Source organism: Schistocerca cancellata, chromosome 2, assembly GCF_023864275.1.
Source record: "Schistocerca cancellata isolate TAMUIC-IGC-003103 chromosome 2, iqSchCanc2.1, whole genome shotgun sequence".
NCBI classification, from domain to species: Eukaryota; Metazoa; Arthropoda; class Insecta; order Orthoptera; family Acrididae; genus Schistocerca; species Schistocerca cancellata.
The window spans coordinates 1,000,906,758-1,000,914,870 of NC_064627.1; positions in this window are offsets into that span (position 1 = coordinate 1,000,906,758).

Here is an 8,113-nt window from a genome sequence, read left to right on the forward strand (position 1 = left end):
GCTCTGGTCCTTGTAGCTCTCACTCCTGACCGGACCTCATCTGGAGTGTCATTCAGTTATCCGGTCTCTCCACCTCTTCTATATGCACTGTGTCATTTATTCGCCTATCCCTTCCTTTCTCATGATCTCTTGGTTCTTCACTCCTTCTCCAATCATTTCTCCATTGCCGTTCACCACCATGGTTCCTGTACCTATGGCCACCACCTCTTCCTCTACAATTGCACGAATTATTAAAATGATTCCTTTGGTCACTACTTCCCTCTCGGTTTTGATCATTAGCTTGATTGTGTTCCTGTGATCGAACAGATTCCAATTGTTCCAGTATCTCCATTAAGGCCTCCTTATCTTTAATTAGGCTCCCGGATACAATTTCTTGCATTTTCCGGCTCAATTTTCTTTTTATCGCTGATATCATTACGCCATCACTCAGGGGTTGTTCCAAGGTCTCGTTCAATTTCCACAAATGTTTGGCAAACTCTCTCAACGTTCCTCTCCATGTATTAAGTGACTTGCGGTGTAGTAGGTCCTCAATTGCTGCACACTGATGACTTTTGGACCAGTATTTCTTCAAGAATTCCCCTTCAAACTGATCATAACTAGTAGTCCCTTCCTTCTTCCTGACTCCCCAAGTGAAGGCTTCACCTTCCATCCTATCTATTGCAAATTGAATCTTGTCCGTGTCTTTGAAATGTGCTGGGAAAACTCTTTTTAACCATTTCATAAATATAATTGGGTGCAACCCTCCTTTCGGTTTGAACTTCTGCCCTGTATTATTTTGGACATACCGATTATCACTGTCCATCATGGTAACAACTCTACCTTCTGCAACGATTAAAGTGGCACTGCTAATTCGTTTATCAATCTCTTCTGTCTTGCTCTCCAATTGTTGCATTCCCTGTTGCAATTGCCTGACCTCCATTGCAACCCTCTTGTTATCCTCTTCTCATTGCACGGCTATAGCATTTCTCAGATTGACAGCCAGTTGGTTTTGCCTATCTCCTATCCCCTTAACCGCATCATTGCATTGTTTCTGCATCTGCGTCACCTCAGTGATCCTTTCTCCCAATTCGGCTTTAGTTTCTTCAACATCGTCTTCTATCTTTTTTGTCAACTTTCCTTCCACCTTCTCCACGTCTCCCTGGACTTTGTCTATGCTCTTCTGTAGCTTCCTCTCTCTCTCATCGATGTCCATCTTCAATTGTTCTCGTAACTCCTGCATTTCCTTCTTCAGATTACATTCCATCTTCATTTGCGATGTTTTGAGCTCTTGTGTTAGTGTTTCCTTAATTGACTTTTCTAATCTTTCACTAGCTTCTTGTAAACCTTTCTCTACTGATGCGTGGTACATTTCTCCCCTTTCTCTAGTTTCTTTTAGCAAGTCTGCCAACATCGACCGCATATCTGCATCCTCTGAAACTGACTTATTTCTCGTCGTTTGTCCCGGTGTCTCAGGGTAACTAGTTGAACGTGCTAATGGTCTTTCTAATGTCAATCCATAATCACTGATTTCTGAATCATCTCTGTCTTCCTGTCCTATCCCTTTCCTTTCAACTACTGACTCACAAACCTGCTTATCTTCAGTAGACATGTTTGGTTTATTTTTAATGCACAGGCAAGTAATATAAAATAACCACTAGTAACGCAAAACACTCCTAATTACCACGAAGCTAATCACACAGTAACTGCAGTATCTTCAGTTAATCCCGGAATTGACACAATACGTATGAATACTGAACATAACGACTCTCAAAACCTAATAATTTCAAATATCAATTCTCACATACACAGTTTATATAAAATATTTTAAATAAGACAAATCACACCATTCATTAATTCTATAAATGTAAAACCCCCAAAAACAATGAGCATATCTGTATAATCACCATTTAGACTGCGCAGCATGCATCAATAAGTATGCTATATTTCAGAGTATGTTTCGCAAACTTTGCGGAAATTACTGTAACTGGGCACCTTTCCTAATGTGAAACTCAGTTTAAAATTGTTTATTTACCGCGAAGACTGCACACTGCAATATAATGTAATGCCAACCAGTCGTCTTCACTCACCAACTGACGTTACCACGAGTCGCGATGTTTTGACGTTTGAAGTGGGCGTGGCGCTGTACTGCCGCTGGAGCCGCGTGAAGCCGCGCTGAAGATCTGCGGCGAGACGTCGTAGTTCTCAGCCGGCCGCTCCGTGGCGTTGCAGGCGGGCGTAGTTTGTAGTTCGGCCGCTAGATGCCGGGTTGGCGCTCGGTGTCTCGAAGTCGTGCTGAAGATCCGTGGCGAGACGTCGTAGTTCTCAGCCGGCCGCTCCATGGCGCTGCAGGCGAGCGTAGTTTGTAGTACGGCCGCTAGATGCCGGGTTGGCACTCAGTGTCTCAAAGTCACGCTGCTCGCTGCCAGTGTAGTGCGTCTGTGCCTGACCTACTCCTTACACAGGTAGTTGGGATGATGTGTGAAATCACCTCGCGGAACGAAACTCTTTGGCGCGGCTGCTGCACAGGTCTGCGTGACGTCACTCAACAATTGCGTCGCCACAATAAATTGTCGCCTGCATAACAGATTATGGGTCCACACGAATATGCTCGATTTTCGTCATTGAAAGAGCAATTTCGGTCACAATATTACCACTAAACACTTCTTTAAAGCTTTCGTGACTAATTCTTAGTTCGTTTTGCTGTTGTAATCTTCACACGTGTCTTTCATTGGTGTTCACTTTTAACAGTTTTTCGTGCGGATTTTCGTTTGTTAAAGGAAGGTTGTAATTTTTTAAAAATTTTTCGCCATTTACGAGACTCGTTGTTCTCCCAAAACTGTATTCCCCGAAAGTTAGATGGAAAATTTGAAAGTGACAACTGTAAAAATTTGAACATTTTTATTAAAAGTTGGTTGTGGAGGGTGAGGAGGGGGAAAGGGGTTCATGACCACATGCTCTGCCACCCCCCCCCCCTCCCAACCTCCCTTAATCTGCGTCTGTCTTCTGGTTTCCACTCTGGCAAGTCACTTTCGGTCGCTCGCTGCTGAGAAATGTACATCCCCCCCCCATCCTCTCCAGTGCCCATGCCCCACCCAACGTCACCCGGTGAGTGTCACCTTGTCCCTTCCCTCCTGCCATCACCGTTCACTGTCCTGCTCTGAAAGCGCCAAAGAAAACTTGCGCGAATACCACTTAATTTTAGAAAATGTCACGACCTCGATACGCTACGAATTTTTCTTGGAAAGGTAGAGATAGTAGAGCGGCATTGTTCTTATCGCCGAGTTTGCACAGCGAATCCGAAAACGTTGTTATGTCATTTACCTCACAGTGTAGTGTGAGCACCGGGCAGCAGTTTCGGCCTTGTTTAAGGAAAGAAAATGCTGTACGTGACATCTAATCCGAAGGTGGGACAAACATAGGACGCAACATTCACTACCTGGTTAGTCGATAAGATTTTAGAGGTGATCCTGTTCCAGCAAAGCAGGAAGTAGCAGCACTATTTAAAGGAGACTGCGGAAGACTATGTGCCAAGTTACCGCCTCCATTCCACAATGATGAAAAGTCTGGTGGTCGCCCTGCTACTGTTTGCTGCAGTATCCGGTGAGAGAGACACGAGCCTAGCAATGGAGCTACGAAGATCTTTCGGGTTAGAGGAAGGTCGAAGTATTGAATACGTACGCTTTTCCGAAATTATAATACGAGTATTTTCTGAATGATGCACTGAAACATTCCTCACACTAATCACTCCGACTTCTGTATCGTCCAGCGATCATTTTAGCATTACGTAGTGGTCTCTGGATATTTTTGATCATATAGCGTATATAATAAATGTAAGTGTGACATGACTGTGCACGGCACTGTAATTCATCAAGCCATCCCCGCAGCGCCATGGGGATCGTATGGTCTAGTAGCCCTCCTTACACCATTCACTATAGTTCGGAGCTGCAGGGGTTAGTTTTAAGGATATTGGTGTCAAAATAGCGTATCAGATCCTTCGAATTCTTATGAGAAGTCGATGAAGCACCTCGGAAATAGAGTGCCGAAGTGGCTGACTGGCCAAAATGTTCCTCCTAGAATATTAGAGAATGTTCCAGAATGTATACAACATTACAGAAGGTTCAATAATGTTTTATAATGTTTTAGAAAGATGAAGCGAAGCGTGTCTTTTTCAGCTAGCAGACTTATGAAACTTGATGTCATAAGAATACATATACTTTGATTCTTAAAATTTTTTTCATCATTTCCTTTTGGACATTTGAATTTTTGAGGGTTATATCGTACATTAAGTTAAACGTATAGAAAACTCATTTTTATTTTGCAAAAAGGAATTACTTGGATCGTAAATGAGTCTAAATTTGAGCTTGTCTGTCAGCTCACTCATTCTCTCAAAGAATCAGTCGGCTTGTTCCCAGCTGAAACCAGCTTCTGCTCGCTGCAGACACGTGGATTCAGCTGTTCTCAGCCTTAAGTTTCCATGTGTTTTCATAAAAACGTAGTAAATGTCTTTACCTGTTTTTATTTTTGTCTTATACAACCAGTGCTCCATTTTCCGTTGCTCTACATATTTGTACACTAGATCTAAGAACTCGTGTTTACTCTAAGCCACATGTTGGTTACCAAAATTTTTACCATGATCATATAACATTGTTTTCTGTGTGTGTGTGTGTGTGTGTGTGTGTGTGTGTGTGTGTGTGCGTGTGTGTGTGTGCGCCTAAGGCACCAAACTCAAACATGTGATGTCATCGGTCCCTAGACTTACATACTATTTAAACTATGTAATAGCGCGGCCCCTCTGCACTGCTTCTACATCGCTGAACATTATCGGAAAAACATATTACTACATACAACAGACTTTGTGGTCGTCTCCTTGTTTTCACATACAGCTTCAAGTCTACAGTAATGATAGAAGCCGAAGAAATGGATTAAAGTTTGTGCCACAGCCGGGACTTCAATTAGTGCTACTTGCTTACTAGGCAGGTGTGCTAGCCATTGCACCACTGCGGTAGCATAATTAACACAGCTGGATGGACTACCCTAGTCCGATGCCCTCCCCAACACAAACTCCAGTTCACGTATGTCTTCACATTGGGCAGGGGGGGGGGGGGCGCATTAGACTAAGGTAGTCCATACAGGTATGTTAGCTACGCTGGGCTGGTGTCTTGGTTAGCCCACCTACCCAATAAGCAAGGAGAGGTGGGTTTAAGTCCCAGCTGTGCCAAATATTTTAGTTCGTTTCTCTAGCTTCTATCATTATCATAGATAAAGCTGAGTTTCAGATGTGCCAAGGAAAATGTAATTATATCAGCTTTAAGTCTTTCATCCAACATATTTTTGAAACTGAATATTTCTCACTCGCTCCTGGAATGTCGTTTGAAGAAGTCTTTTTCTACGTCTTCCTTCATATTGTTTTCATCCCATTTATATATCTGACTTTAGAATTTTTGCTAGTTAAAGGCAAATATTCAAAATTTAAGTTCTTTTGCAATCTGTTTTGTCTGATGCGACCCGAAATTGTTTTATCCGATACCGCCGTTTTAGCGTTAACACTCCCAACGTTTTTATTTGGGCTAGACACTGTCACAGCTCGCAATGTACGGAATATAAGATTTGTATCTAAAGACAGTATTAAAAAGTAATATTACGGACTTGCAACAACACACAACACTTCAAAATTACGTTAGTGAACCAAAAACCTCGCTAGGAACAGATATGTTGCCACTTGGAAAGGCATTGTTGTTTTGATTCAAAATCGTGTCAACATTCTTGGTCCTCCATAGCTCACATTGTGGCGTTGCGACAGGTGCTGCCACTCGTGCTGTCGTTTAGAAACAGACCTTGTCCGAAACAGTCCGCTGTCCAACACTACCCGACCTTCTCCTACGTCCTGTTAAGAATACTTCTGATCCCGCAGTGGTATGAGTAGCGGATACATAGGAACAGACTGATTGTAATATATCACAGTTAAAAGAGCTGTACGTGGAAAGGATGAGGCTCGTTTAAGATTCAGTTCCTTGTTTTCGGTGAAATCATTTTCTCGAATTAATGTGACTAACTTGTGATAATACTTTGTGTGTGTGTCTGTGTGTATGTGTGTGTGTGTGTGTGTGAAAAGAAAAGACATTACATCCATACATACAATATTTAACATAATTTATGAGACAGGTCGCTACCCCGAACAATCGTTAAGTTCACTTTTACTTCCTTGCCTTTGAAGACTAACATATCAAAGACAGAGTTTATAATGTTATTTGAGTACTCATAAACTAAAAGTAGTACACCGAAGACTAAAGAGAGATACGTGATTCAAAATTTGGGTTTAGACAGAGGCTGGTTACAAGGGAGGTGGTAGCTGCAACGAAAAGGCTCATCTAGAACTGTTATAGGTGACAAGAAATCAGGTGCAGTATCATAAACTACGCTGAGGTGAAAACATTCCTGGGCTACCTCCTAATATTGTGTCTGACCCCTTTTCACCAGGAGTGGTGCAGCAGTAATGGACTAAACAAGAATTGGAAATTCCCTGTAGAAATGTTGAGCCATTCTGCCTCTATAGCAGTCCATAACTGCGAAAGTGTTTCCAGTGAAGGATGTTGTCCATAACTGACCTCTCGAATATGTCCCATAAATATTCAGTGGGATTCATGTCGGGCGATCTGGGTAAGGAAAATCATTCGCCCGAATTGTCCAGAATGTTCTTCAAACCAGTATCGAACAACTGTGGTGCAATGACATAACATCGTTGTTTGGGAACATGCAAATGTCTACAAGTAACCGAACATAACCATTTTCAGTCAATGACCATGTTAGCTGTACCAGAGCACACAGTCCACTCCTTGCAGACGCAGCCCCAGCTTCCAAAGTGCCTCATTGGCAAGTTGGGTCCTTGGCTTTGTGAGTATGCACTACTCTTGAACCCCACCATCAGCTCTTACCAACTGAAATAGGGACTCTTCTGACCAGGCCACGGTTTTCCATTCGTCTAGGATCCAACCCACATGGTCACAAGCCCAGGAGAGGCCCTGCAGGGGATTCGTGCTGTTAGTAACTGGCGCTAGTGGCTTTGCTGGCTACCATAGCCCATTAATCCCAAATCTCGCCACACTGTCCTAATGGATGGGTTTATCGTACATCCCACATTATTTCGTGCATTGTTGCCTGTCTGTTAGAAATGACATCTCTAAACAGATGATGCTGCTCTCGGTTGTTAAGTGAATGACGTCAGCAGCTGAGTTGTCCGTGGTGAAAGGCAATGCCTGAAATTTGGTATTCTCGGCACACTCTTAACACTGTGGATCCCAGAATATGGAATTCTCTAGCGATTTCCGAAATGGAATATCTCATGCGTCTAGCTCCAACTGGCATTCCACGTTCAAAATATGTTTATTCCCGTCGAATGGCATAATCATGTCGGAAACATTTTCACATGAATCATCTGTGTACAAATGTAAGCTCCATCAATGAACTGCTCTTTTATCCTTGTGTACACGATGCTACCGCCATCTGTATATGTGCATATCGCTATCCCGTGATTTTCGTCACCTCATTGTAATGTAGCTACTCAGGAAAACTTTTTCTAGGACGGAACAACAATGTTTGTATGATCCCCCTGCATGAATGATTTTTTAAATGCAATATGTAAAACTTCAGCTTTCCATTTTCTTTCTTCTGTTGCCACAACACACTGGTTGTTGAGTGACTGCACAGAAACCTTTGACCAACTTTGTGATTTTATGTGGGTCCTGAATTTTCTCATTTTGGGTTCTTGACAAGATCTTTTGTTAATTTATGACAGTTGCAGTAGTTGTATGATTCATGTATTGATCTATTTACTGGCACATGAATTTCTACTAACTTTTATCTGTTGACATATGCACTGTCTTTTTTGAACTGAGAGTGGAAGAATCTCTGCTTCTTAGCTTAACTTTGCACTAGTAATTCTTTACTCTCTTCGATTTCTCATTATACACATCACAATACACCCAAAAAATTTACTTAAATCCTCCTTATGAATCTGATTAAGTTTCTTAGCACCCTCTACTTTGGCTTCTACTAAACTGTTATTATATTCTAGATCTCCCCTCTCTTCAAGATAATCATCCCCTTCTTCAAAGTATCCTCTGTCACCTAAACCTCC